This window comes from Canis lupus, chromosome 19 (genome assembly GCF_003254725.2).
Source record: "Canis lupus dingo isolate Sandy chromosome 19, ASM325472v2, whole genome shotgun sequence".
NCBI classification, from domain to species: Eukaryota; Metazoa; Chordata; class Mammalia; order Carnivora; family Canidae; genus Canis; species Canis lupus.
This window is the reverse complement of record NC_064261.1, coordinates 10,232,687-10,246,416: the sequence shown is the minus strand read 5'-3', so window position 1 is coordinate 10,246,416 and position 13,730 is coordinate 10,232,687. Positions and strand designations below refer to the sequence as shown.

Here is a 13,730-nt window from a genome sequence, read left to right as displayed (position 1 = left end):
AGCAGGAGCTGAGAGAAAGACACAGTTTATTTCTGGTGTCCAAGCTCAAAGTTTATATCCAACCTGTTTGCATCCTTTAATCTAGTCTTATGGGAAAAGCCATGGCAGGTGGCCTAATTCTATGATTCCCTTTTCTGGCTCAGATTAAATAAACATACTAATATCTATCTATCTATCTATCTATCTATCTATCTATCTATCTATCATCATCATCATCATCTATCTATCTATCTACCTTTCTAGTCTACCTTTCATATGCAGATACATACAGAGGATATGTACAAGAATTTTGCATCTAGATATCCCTCCTGAACTTCTTGTTGAAAATACTTTCTTATTTATTCTCTATTCATGTATATATAAAGAATGACTTCAGCATATTATTTCTTTTCTTATATTCTAAATTAAGCAAATAGACTAAGCATAAAACATTCAAACTGGGTTACATTTACTTAAAAATTCAAACTGTTAACAGAATGTAAAAGTACACAGGGAGTACACAATACTTGGAAAACTTAGTGCCCATTCATCTATTATATGTATAGCTATATATATCTATTCATCAATTTTATATATACGGACATATATTAATACATATATATTATATGTAAAATAAACATATATTATATATACAAAATATATATCCATATTTTTGAAGATATTTATTCAGTGGAACATTCTGGTTTTTGGTGAGGAGAATGGTGAATGACGCACTATTCTATTATTCTCCTAACTGAAATCAAATTGTTTGATTTGTTGTATATTGCTGAGACAGTCTAGCTTGACTTTCTCTTCCCCAACATTCTACTTACAATGACTTTAAACCAATCGCCATAGTTACTATTTCAGAATAATGTTTGTGTTTGGTAGTACATATGGGCTAGGAAGAAATGAGACGTTAGCTGTTTGTATTGATCTTTTGGAGGACACTGCTGGTTTGAATTCATGATTTGAATTGGCGCAGCTTCTGGGCAGGTCGACCTTCAAAGAAGAGCTAGTAAGTGTCTCAAATAGAAATATGAAGCATAAGATGGAGTTTACTTTCATCTATGTTTAATTTTCATTTTGTGCAAAATAGCACTTGAATATTAAAAAAAAGGTGGACCAGAGCATAAGAATCATAAATATTTAAAAACTAACAGAGAAAAAATGGTAATTACTAACATTGCCTTCATGAACTACTTAGCCAGGTTACAGATAAAATTAATGTAGTAATTTAAATCTTAAGGAGAATAATCTGTTATATTTGCCATAGTAAATAAGATGTAAGTAAAGTTTCTGGCATGTTGGTGAAAAAAATTCTTTGCCTCATTTCAGAGAAATGATATTTTCCTCCCCAAGGCCAGGACCTGGTTAAGGGAGAAATGAAACCGAACTCTTCACTCAACAATGGGATGCAAAATGCCTGACCCACAATTGCTTAGGAACCTCTTTATTCTTAGCAAGAAACCATTTTCTAAAAGTAGGTTTTGCCATCTAGGTCTTCCTTCTCATAGACCTGGAAATGATTTATTTTCTATAAATAGATAATTTACTTTACCTAAAACTCTCAGATTAAATAAAGAGTTTCAGTTTTTTTGAAAATAACAGGAACTAAGAAGCTTTCAAAGGTGAAATAGAAAGTTTTAGAATTCCACTTTTAATATGATGTATTTATACATTTCTTGGGGAGAAAAAGCTATCCATTAATTTTTAAAAATGAACTCAGACTGATCATAATTGATGATAGATTAGCTAAACACTTTTAGGGTGTGTTCAGATGCTCTGGATGCTGTGGAACATTCATCGAAGGGTTTAATTTTTAGACAGGAATTTGTAATTCTCCAAAAGCCCATAAAACAAAAATAAAAATACATTGAGTAGAAATACCTATAATATATACACTGGGTATATACACACCCAATATTACATACATTATTATATTCACAATTCTTATGCTTGACTCATTAGTTGAGAGCACTAAAAATTATTTTTAAAAACTTGAGTGTCTATAGAGGAAAGAGAAATTAGACCTGATACACAGAAATTTTCTAGCTGCCTCCAGAGATTAATTTGTACTTTCACTGACAATAAATACTGCTCTATGCTTTTCAGCTAGTAGTATTTTGGCATAAGCTTTGTTTCTTGGACTCTACTTTATCTCCAGGTAGTGTCTCTGAAATTCTGGTTCAGTGTTAATCATGAATAACACTCTCATCAGTTCTTGTAGAATGTGAGTAAAGAAACTATGCAGTTTTTCAGATAAGAACTCTGTGTGTCCAATATACTTGTCTTACCAAAGCTTAAAAGATATACTAATTACTTTCCACTGACTCCCACACATTTAAGGCCACATAATCTTTGTCAGTGCAGTAGTATTACTAAATTACTCTGTATATCACTCTAATTCAAAACTACATCTTTGATTCATTACTTCTTTTGAGAAACATTCCTTATTGCCAAGTAATCATGTGTTTGAGGAATTTCTTCACTAAATATCCATTGCATATTAATATCCTCTCAGACTAATCTATGTATTCTCTATCTATAGAGTAATGTAATTATAATTACAGTTTAAGTTAAAATCTATGTAACTAAATTTCATATTTCACTTACAAAATGTACATTAACTAATGTAGTTATATAGTTACGCTCTATTATGTATACAATTTGTTTCCTCTTTTGCATATGAGGATCTTGACATCAGAGACCATGTCATATAAATTATTTGTTCTTTTTTAAAGTTTATTTATTTATTTGAGAGAAAGAGAACATGCACATGTGGGGAGGGGCAGATGGAGAGAAACTTCAAACAGAGTCTTCGCCGAACCTTCATCCCAAGATGGGGCTTGATCTCACCATCCAGAGACCACCACCTGAGCTGAATTGGATGCCAATTGAGCCATCCAGGCACCCCAGTTACACACTATTTCTTTTTTTAAGAAAGATTTTATTTATTTATTCATGACAGACACAGAGAGATATGCAGAGACATAGGCAGAGGGAGAGTCAGAGCCCAATGCAGGACTCGATCCCAGAACCCTGGGATCATGACCTGAGCCAAAGGCAGATGTTCAGCCACTGAGCTACCCAGGTGCCCTATTTTCTATTTCTTAACCCAAAGAAAGCAAGCCCAATGTAAATAAGCAGTATAAATATATTCAGTTTGACTCACAAATATTCTGAAAGACTAGTGAAACTTTTAAAAACATATTCCAAGAAAAATACTCAAGGTTGAAGTGATACAGATATTTGTAATATTTTAAATATTCTTATAAAGCAACTTTTCATTCACAGTTAATTTGCTTTATTTAGTCTTGTGCTGTCAAGCTTCATGTAGAAGTTGAGAACTCCATTTCAGTTCTGGAATCTTCTTAAATATATATTCCATCAAGAATAAAAAAAAATTAAAAAAAAGAATCAATCCATAAACAATAGGCTACTTTTAATTTCAGAATTCGATTTTTCATTCATTTCAGTCAGTTGAGAATCCTAAAACCTGGACTATAGCACATTTTAATACAGAGTTTGGAATTCAGATTTCATTTTTATTTATTTATTTATTTATTTATTTATTTTAATTTTTATTTATTTATGATAGTCACAGATTGAGAGAGAGGCAGAGACACAGGCAGAGGGAGAAGCAGGCTCCATGCACCGGGAGCCCGATGTGGGCTTCGATCCCGGGTCTCCAGGATCGCGCCCTGGGCCAAAGGCAGGCGCCAAACCGCTGCGCCACCCAGGGATCCCGGAATTCAGATTTCAAACTCAAATACATTACCTTTCCAAACTCTTTAGCAAGACTTTTTTTTTTTTTTTTTTTGCACTCCTCTTGCCATAACCATCTTATTTTAATGATTCCTTACTTTAATACTGCATATTTATTTTTGCTCCACACCATTCTCTCTTCTGTGTCTCATATTATCAAGACCACCCTGAAATTAAAGGATGTCATTATAAAATGTGAAATGAGGTCCAATACAAGCAGTGCTTTAAAGTTCCATAAATATTGTCATTGTGCACAATAACATAAATCATGTTAAAAGTCTTGCAACAAGCTAAGCACATTTCTTTGGCAGAATGTTTAACCAACAATGCACAGATGATGTAAGCTTCTGATGGCAGTGGTCTTTGATAAAGAATTCAAGTACAAGTTCAGACATTACTTTGGACAACCTTGAATCCAGTTATTCAGCGATAATTAGTTCCTCTTGTCTTATATAAAACTATCCCCAGGGAAAAATAGATTGTGTAATGTTTCCTGGGAAACTTAAATTAAGCTCAAAAAACATATCTTACACTTTTCTCTGATGAAAACAGTGATTTTCTTTCATGAGGAGACAAGTGGACATACAGTAATAAATTCATGGCCCTAATCTCTGTGTTCTGTGCTTGTTAATGTTTTCATTTTTCATGTTACTCAATAGCATTCTTATTGGAAACATTGAGAAGTAAGTTGGTATATAAGTAGTATGGTCACTAAAAAATTGATAAAATTTATAATTCAAGCAGAATATATACAATAAATAATTATTACTGAACTTAGTGCAATATGCAGATTTTATGCATCTTTTTACAGCTACTATTCTTTCTTTTTTACCATCTGTTAGGTCAGTGTGTCATACAGGATGAAACTGACACCAGAACAATGACCTGTGGTACATTTACATTTTTTCCCCTTCCCTACAGAAAGGAAATCTTGAATGGAAACAGTCATTTCCAGTTGGGTGCCTTCTCTACTGAAGTCAAAACAACATAAAAGAAAACAAACAAATAAGAAAAAAAAAAAAAAAACACCTTCCATTGAGTTTTTATATCCAATGTAAAATCACTGGATTTAAATGGCATTTTAAAAAATAATGATTCTTTCCATACAATGAAGTTTATGAAAAAGGGAAGTGTTGGCTTGTGGAAAAGAGATGAATGAAAACAATAAGACTTCTGTTGGAGGGATTTATGATGTATATTTAGCATCTTAGACAACATCATAAATCACTGCCATAGTCAATGTGAAAAATACATTAGATGCCATTTGTTTTTCATCAGCCTATCTGGGTTCTTTTCAGATGTCATTTTCAAGATTTATACATCAGTTTTATTCCATATTATAAAATGTCTATTACTGATTACAAAGGAACTCTCTCCAACATGATGAAGTTTTTTTAAGCTTTAGGACTGCTCACATGCACACTACCAGCTTCATTGTGATTCACTAAATATATATATATACATATATATGTATATATATATATACTGCCAATGAATCCCAAGAGAACACAAATAATGATAAATGCAAGTCTTCACAAATCCGTCTGTAGCTCAATATCATATACTTACCTTTTCTCTTTACATAGCACTGGCGTATCAAGCTCAAAAATTCCATTTAATTTTATAGAGACCCCTGACTATTATGTTATGTATGTTGTGAAATCCACTAATAGATAGTTTTCTATTTCCTGCCAGCTATATCTGTATCAATGTTGCATCAGATAATAAACTCCACTGCTTTATTCTGTCAACATAATACTATTCTATATGTAACAATACATATCAAAGCATGTTCAAATTAGTTTTGATGATAGAGATGATAGAAAAGAAGATCACAAATAAAAGGACATTTATAGTTTAAAATTATTCAGGCCAGGAAGATCTCCAAATACCTTAAGTATAAGCCAAAATTTCTAAAGGTTTTTTTGATGAATAGCTATACAAAACCAAAATGTTTGGGCCCAAATTAGCCAGAAAGAATAGAGTTCAAAGAAATAGATATAAATAAGTGCTTTCACATATTTTTCTATATTAAAAAATTACTATTTTACTAACTTCTTGCTGGCTCCATTTATTTCAGAGGCAGAGAATTTTCACTGAATCAATTCAAGGATTTGAGATATTTTTTTAAACCCAAGCTTTTTATTCATCTTTATTACAATTGAGTTGCTTTTAATGCTCTGCCAATTTAAATATTTTAGAACAGCCATTGCAATGTTAGTCATGTTAATCTTGTTTAATAATGTATTAAAAATATATTTCAGAGAAGCCAATATTAAATTTATTTAAAATTGGGTTGTTTATCTACTATATAGATAACTAAAATAATGACATTTTTATTATGCTTTGTTTGTAGCACAGTTATTGTTTAAGATGTTTTAAGGTATGCATTTTAAAACCTATACTAAATTATACTAAATAAGGTTTCCCCCATGGGTAATCAAAGAGGTATTTAGAATTTGAATCTTGCCCATTCAAATTGATTTAAAATGTGGATCAGCTGTTGGTCCTCTGGGTGCATTTCCATTAACACAAAAATTACATTTAAAAATGTTGTGTCCTCTTCTACTGAGTTAAATCAATGTGTTTGCATTTTCCCTGAAGGCCAACATAAATGCAAGAATGCAATTTTAGGAGTGAAGGACCTCTATAAACAATATTCTGTTTCCAATTTCAGGAAGGTGAAACCAAAAGATTGAACATAGTAACCTTCTGAGCATCTTAATTACTCTTATGTAAAGGAAGGTACCATTTCTGTAGTGACCATTATATAATCCATGAAGTTTCACACATGAAATAAAACAATAGTCCCAAATCTTAGCATGATTATCTCCGATGATAAGTCTGATGATGAAATCTCTGATGATAAAATGCAGATATTACATTTGTAGATATGTATGTATATCTATGTATAAACACATGTATATTTGCATTTGTATTTTACCGAGTATCTCACTGAATGACCTGTTACATCTGTTTTTCTGAAGGTGAAGCATATTCTAGTTCGGTAAGAAAGTCACCTCCTGTGAGGTAAATCTTGTCATAAGTGTCACTACAATATTTAATTGCAGGACTCACAAAATCTTGACTCATGGTAGGGAAACCGAAAAAGCATAATCATTTAGCAATTGGCCACGACAGTGGGTTGTTTTACATATACTTATTTTCTTCTTAGAACTTTTATGTCATAGGCTAGTTGGCCAATTTACAGATGAAGAAAATGAGTCTCAGAATGTTGAGGTAACTTGCACAGAAGAACGCATATAGTAGTAGGGCTGCTATTTAAAGCCAGCTCTGTCGTAATCCTGCCTTTGTGGCTACTGCTCTGTATCTAGAGCATACACATAAATTATTGCCTGAATCAAGCCATTCACACATATGCAGCATCTTTGTTATACAGCAATAAAATCATAAAGTGATAGAGCTAGAAGGAGCTTTAAAATCATTTAAACGACACCCGCTGTTTTATAGATGAATAATCTAAGGCTGAATCAAGTCATATGATATTTCCAAGATGAAATAGCTTTCAATATCAGATGCTGACTTAGAAAGCTGACCAATTAATAAAAGCTATACGTATAGCAAAAACTACTTCCAAAAAGCATTTTCCTCATGAACATAAGTAAATAATTTAATGTAGAAGTTAAGTCAAACATCTATATGCTACACCCCATGAGGTAACTGTTGCTCAAAGATTACTTAGCACGCCTTATACAGACTTGATTTATTTCCTTTCTTATTGGTCTGGCATTCTTTGCATTCATTGGATTTATCGTTTTTGTTCTCAGAGCAAGGTAGATAAAATGCATGCAAAAATCATTGGTAAATTTTTCCCGGAAGGAAGAAAATATGTTCACTTAGATATCTAATTGTATTGTATTCTGGGGCTTACATTCTCAGTGGATTGTTAAAAACTTACCAAAGAATGTGTCCTTAATGGCTCCAGGAAGGATGGCAACCCTACATGGAATTTGATGGATAACTAGGGATTAAGGTTTGAGTCAGGTATGGGGAAATCTTTCAGGGAAATTTCAATGAAGACAAGATCTGGGTCCCTACATGGGGATGGGAAACTTCAAGAAGATGCAGCAAGTTACTGAGAAGGGCAGCTGCAAAGACTGGTGGTAGGCTAGTTGGAGGAAGGGACGAGGTTGTTGAATGAAGGACACTTCAGAGAAAGTCATTGTGCTTCCCAGTTCTACCTATCATTGATATTTATAACCCTATTCTCTAATAAGGAACAGATGGTACGGAGGGTTATTTGAGGATGCTGCCATTCTGTAATTGGTGGGCGCAGATAATAAATGACAATGCAAGTGGAGAGCTGGGGTGTTGTTCAGGATGTAGGCGGTTGTAATCCCTTGAAGAAGCACAGCAGCACACAGGACCCTGACATTTGTACACAAAGATCATGTCTTGCAAAACTCCAGGAAATGCTTTTCCATGAAGACCAGGAATTATGCAACTCTGACCTCCCTGGGAGTTGACAAAGGAGAACACAGTGTCAGCATGATTTGTAAGCCACCTACATTGTTATGGAATGACAAGAGGGAAATAAAGCTGAGTAAATATTATGTGGGTTTTTCAACACCCTGTTATTATGAAAACATAAATAATAGTATGCTTGGTTATCACATTTGATGATATTATTGGATTTTGGTCACTAGAGCAAATATTAGTAGAAAAAACATTTGCATTACATTATTACTAACTAGTTGTATAAATTCTATATACAGTAGAAATTAAAGTATAAATAAAGGTTTTGGTACTTCCCAAAATAGGAAAACAAAAAACAAAAACAATAATGAAAACCTTGAGGGTGGGCACCTGGGTGGCTCAGTTGGTTGAACATCTGCCTTCAGCTCAGGTTATGATTTCCGGGTCCTGGGATTAAGTCCTACATTCGGCTTCCTGCTCAGTGGGGAGTCTGATTCTCTTTCTCTCTCTTCTCTGCTCATGCTCTCTCTCTCTCTCTTAAGTAAATAAATAAAATCATAAAAGAGTAAACCTTAAGGGTGTTGGGCACTGGACATGAATAAAATTTCCTATATCATTTTGTGTTCCTGATGGCTAACTAAAGTTCCAAACAACTGGAAGGCAATATTACTAAAATTAAGTGCATCATTTTTATAATATATTTTATGGGAAAGAATAAATATACTTAAAAATCATACAGCTTTTTATCTCAATTGTACTTAATGTATTCTGTGTTATAGTCTTCCCTCCTTTTCCTTTTTCATCTTAATTCTACTGTATTAAATACTTTAGCCCAAACAGCGGCAATAATTCTATTTGCTTTGATTTTTGTAAACATTTCTCCTCTTCAACATCCCTTATGCTGTATTTGGGTGTTCTTTTAAATTCTTTGTTGAAATTATTCAACTGCAAAAATGTTATTAGCTTTTATGTTCAACTTGCTTTGACATTTATATAACCTCTAATAACACGGGATATAATATTTTATATTTTCAGATCACTAAGTATGTATCTTTAGAGTACTGTAGATCAGTCCTTAAGAAATTTTAATGTTCATATAAATCAACTGTAGCTCTTGTTAAAATGCAGAATTGGTGTGGATGCTGCATCAATTCTGATGCTGATTTTTGGACAATGATATGAGTTGAAGATTTTAGAGGATGGTAAGGTAGTTACAACTTTAGCTTTCTCTGTGAAGCATATACAAGATCAATATTACTGCAGGCCAATGATTTGAGGTGAAAAGTTCATATTCAATCACTTCATTCTAAATAGCTTTAGCCAAGAAACAGGTGAGGGACTCTGAAGGAGTCATTTTCATGTACAAATGTTTTAAATTGCCTCCTTTTCACCATGCCATCACGTAAAGATTTATTAAATCCTTTGTAGGGTACCAACTCCATAAACTATATCATTATTACCCAAACTTTACAAGTGAAAAGAAAATGTAACAGAGTGTCTCTAAGATCATTAATAATAATTTACATTTATTTTGCTTTTGCCTTATCCTCTCACTTTTATTGGGAATCAGTTATCAAAATGTAATATTAAAACGTCAGTTTTGGAAGGTAAATATGCCACCCGTATAACAAAGAATACAGCCAAAAGGGGTAGCAACTCATTCTGATAATAAGAAAAAAGGTAAAGAAAATTTAAAGATTTTTTTCTGTGAAATATAAAAACAGAAAAATTACAAATCACAAATGAACAATATAGAATTTTACATAACATAAACTCATGCAATGCCTGCGCTCATCAAGAAGTAAAATATTGGGACTTCTGAGTGGTTCAGTGGTTGAGGGTCTGCCTTTGGCTCAGGGCATGATCCTGGAGTCCTGGGATCAAGTCCCACATCCGGCTCCCTGCATGGGGCCTGCTTCTCCCTCTGTCTCTCTCTCTCTCTCTCTCTCTCTCTCTCTATCTATCTCTCTGTGTCTCTCATGAATGAATAAATAAAATCTTAAAAAAAAAAGTAAAATATTGCCAGTACATCCAGTAGGACCCTGCATGCAACTTCCTGACCCAAACTCTCCCATCTTCTAAAGGTTAATCTTAAATGAAATTTATGGAAATTAATTTCTTAATTTTTGTTTCAGTTTAGCACTCATGTGTACAATCCTTAACAATATAGTTTGTTTTGTCTGTTATAAACATTATACAAATGATTCGTTCATTCATTTAATGTCCCCTGGACTGACAGCTTTCCTTTAGTAATATGGTTCTAAGATTCACCAAGGTTTTTAGGGGTAGCTCTATTTTCATTAATGTCATTAATGTTTGGTATTCTGTACTGTTCTCTTGGATGCATATAATCACAATGTATTTACTTATGTATAGGTTCCTTAATATTTGTGTTCTTATCAAACTGTGGTCATAGCAAGAAATCTCACAATAAATGTTTTAAAATATGATCTGGAGTGTGTGTGTGTGTGTGTGTGTGACAATTGCATAGCATAGGAATAGAATCTCTAGGTTATAGGGTACTGATTTCTTTAATATAATAAAATAAATACAGAATAGTCATTCAAGTTTATATTCTCACCAAGAATATATGAGAGTTCTAGTTTGGGATTAAAAGGCACAAACTAGATGAAGATGAGAACATAGGAGCTATAGTCAACAATATGGTAGTAACATTGTGTGGTGACAGATGATGCCTACACTTATTGTGGTAAATATTGACTAGCGTATAGAATTGTCAAATTGCTATGCTGTATGCTTGAAACCAATGTAACCATCTCATGTTAATTGTATTTCAATTAAAAAATTAGAGTTTTTGTTGCAATTGTTAGACTTCTAATTCTTTTACAGACTGTAGTTATATCCCATTGTGATTTCAGTTTGCATTTCCCTAAATATTGTTGAATTTCCAACTTTTCCATATGTTCATTGGCCACTTAGATTTCCTCTCTTTTGAGGTGAGAGTTCAAGATTTTGCACATATTATTTCCTTTTTCTTATTTATTTGTAGGAGGTCTTGTGTTTTGAGTATGAACAATTTTATGGTGATAGTCTGTGCAGAAATTTCTATATCTATGATGTTCTTTGATGAACAGACTTAATTGTTAGCCAAATATGCCATTGTTTTCTTAGCCAAATTCATTATTTCTTCCTTTGCATTTAATGTTTTTGATCTCTATTTAGAAATCAGCTCCATCAATTCATTAATTATTCTTTAGAAATTTATTACTTTTTCCTGTATTAGATAAGTCTGTAGTCTACTGGAACTTATACTGTGTATGTATGTGCCAGTTATTTAAAAGATAATATTTTCTCAACTACTCTGCAATGTTATTTTTAATATGAATCAATTTTCTGTATATGCATAAGTTTTTTCCAACTATTTATTCTGTTCCATTGGTACTATTGTTAATTCTCCAATGTCTTATTTCTTATATATTTTTAATACATTTGGTTATTTGGTGGAAGGACACCTGAGTGGCTGAATAGGTTAAGCCTCTGACTCTTAGTTTGGCTCGGGTTATGATCTTATGTGTCATGAGATAGAGCCCAGTGTAGGGCTCTCAGCTAGTGGGGAGTCTGCTTGGGGATTTGCATCTTCCGCCTACTTGCTCTCCCTCTCTCTCTCTAAAATGAAATAAATCTTAATATAAATCTGGTTAGAAGGTGGAGATATTTCTTCAAATTTGTATTTCTTTATTATGCTTATCATATTTTAGTTATTTTTATTTCTACATAAATTTTAAAATCAGTTTGACAACCTCCACAAAATATGCTTCTGATATTTTGATTTGGATAACTTTGAAATCTATAGATAAACTTTAGGAGAAATATCATCAGTGTAACATTGAGTTATTGAGCTTTTTTTAATCCATGGATACATTTTTTCTTTTGCTGGAAATTTCACTTATTTATTTATTTATTTTTATTTAATTTCTGGTTAGTTAACATACAGTGCAATATTAGCTTTAAGTGTGTGATATAGTATTACAAGATGTATTTGAGGGAGAAAAACAAAGTTGAAGACATATCTCAACCTGATAAAATATTTCTCAAGACATATTGAGATATTGATGTGAGAATATAGTTTACCAGTTATTAGATAAAATTCATTATTTTAATTCTCACTTGAAATATGTGCTTATCAAATATGGATATAGAATTCTATCGTTTACTTTGTTTATAGATAATTGCACATTTTTAATCTATGACTCTGTATATGTGTTGTAATTATATTGACTCACTTTTCTAAAGTAAATTCCCACTTGTATCCCTGGTATAAATACAAATTCATTGACTATCTTTAGTCAATGATATCTTTTCTCTTTTTTTAATATTTTATCTATTTGAGAGAAAGAGAGAGCATGAACAAGGGGGATAAGGAGGGGAAACAGAGAAAGAGGGAGAAGCAGATTCCCTTGCTGAGTAGAAAGTCCTAGTTGGGGTTCAATCCCAGGACCCTGGGATCATGACCTGAGCAGAAGGCAGATGCTTAACCAACTGAGCCACCCAGGCACTCTAAGTTTTCCTTATTCCCTGAAATAATAGGCTACTACCTCGGCTTTTAGTCACCATCATTTCTCATGTTAAAAGAGGAAATGCCATACTAATGTGCATTTTTGAAAAGCAAGTCCATAAAATTCAGGAACTACTGACTGACAATTTGAGAAATAGAGAAATATTTTATTTTTTAAAAGTATATATCCATTCAGATTCCACTGACCAGCCAGAGGGGACAGATATTAAAGGGGCCATTGCATAGATTTAAAAAAAGAAAGACAATATTTAGTAATAAATATCTCTCATTGAAACGTTCAAAATATTCAAGCAGTTGTCCTTAAAAGTTGTCTATAAATTTACACTGTCTTTACACTTGGTGGTGATAAAGAAATTACAAATGTAATTATGACCAAGAATGTCATCTATAAACAAAATTTCCAGTTTGCATTATGTACAATTAATATGAAAGCTAATATTTTCCTGATCTTTGCTCTCAAATCAAACTTCCAAGAGTGCAAATTAATGATTTCATAAAAAATATTAAAATAATAAATTATTTTTGCCAATTAGAAACCAAAGTTTTAAGCATAAAGGCATTTAAGAAATAGCAAACATTATCAACAAATTGTCCCAGTTTACAATTTCATCAATTAGACATAATTTACTGTAATGAAAAAACAACTTAGCTACTTAAAAATGATTTTATTTTTAAATACACACTGCACTATATATTCTGGTTTTAATATAAATTTAGAGCTATTTCAAACTCATAATTTATATATAATCTCTAAACACCAGGGTCAATTTCAAATATTCTCAATACACTTATTAAAAAATGAAATAAGTATTAAAAATGAATTTATAGCACCTTAAAAGCTAACTTAATAGAAAGTGAATTTTGAAGTTTGGGTTAATTGAAACATACTAAAAATAGCTTTCTTAAAACAAAAAAAAAAAAACAGCTAACATGTATTATAAAGTACCAATATAAACATTTTAAGAGTTGCTGGTAGTGATGAGTATAAATCCATTGACTCATATCAGTT

The 13,730-nt window shown here is 32.3% G+C and overlaps 1 long non-coding RNA gene across 4 annotated transcripts in view; it reads left to right on the top strand.

Annotated features, from left to right (window-relative positions):
- The first annotated feature begins 852 nt into the window (after positions 1-852).
- The window catches only part of LOC112642798 (uncharacterized), a 212,695-nt gene continuing 199,817 nt past the window's right edge, over positions 853-13,730 (top strand). For all 4 annotated transcript variants that reach the window (XR_007403917.1, XR_003125462.3, XR_007403916.1 and 1 more), the window contains exon 1: positions 853-997. This is a non-coding gene — a long non-coding RNA (uncharacterized LOC112642798). The remainder of the gene's footprint in view (positions 998-13,730) is intronic.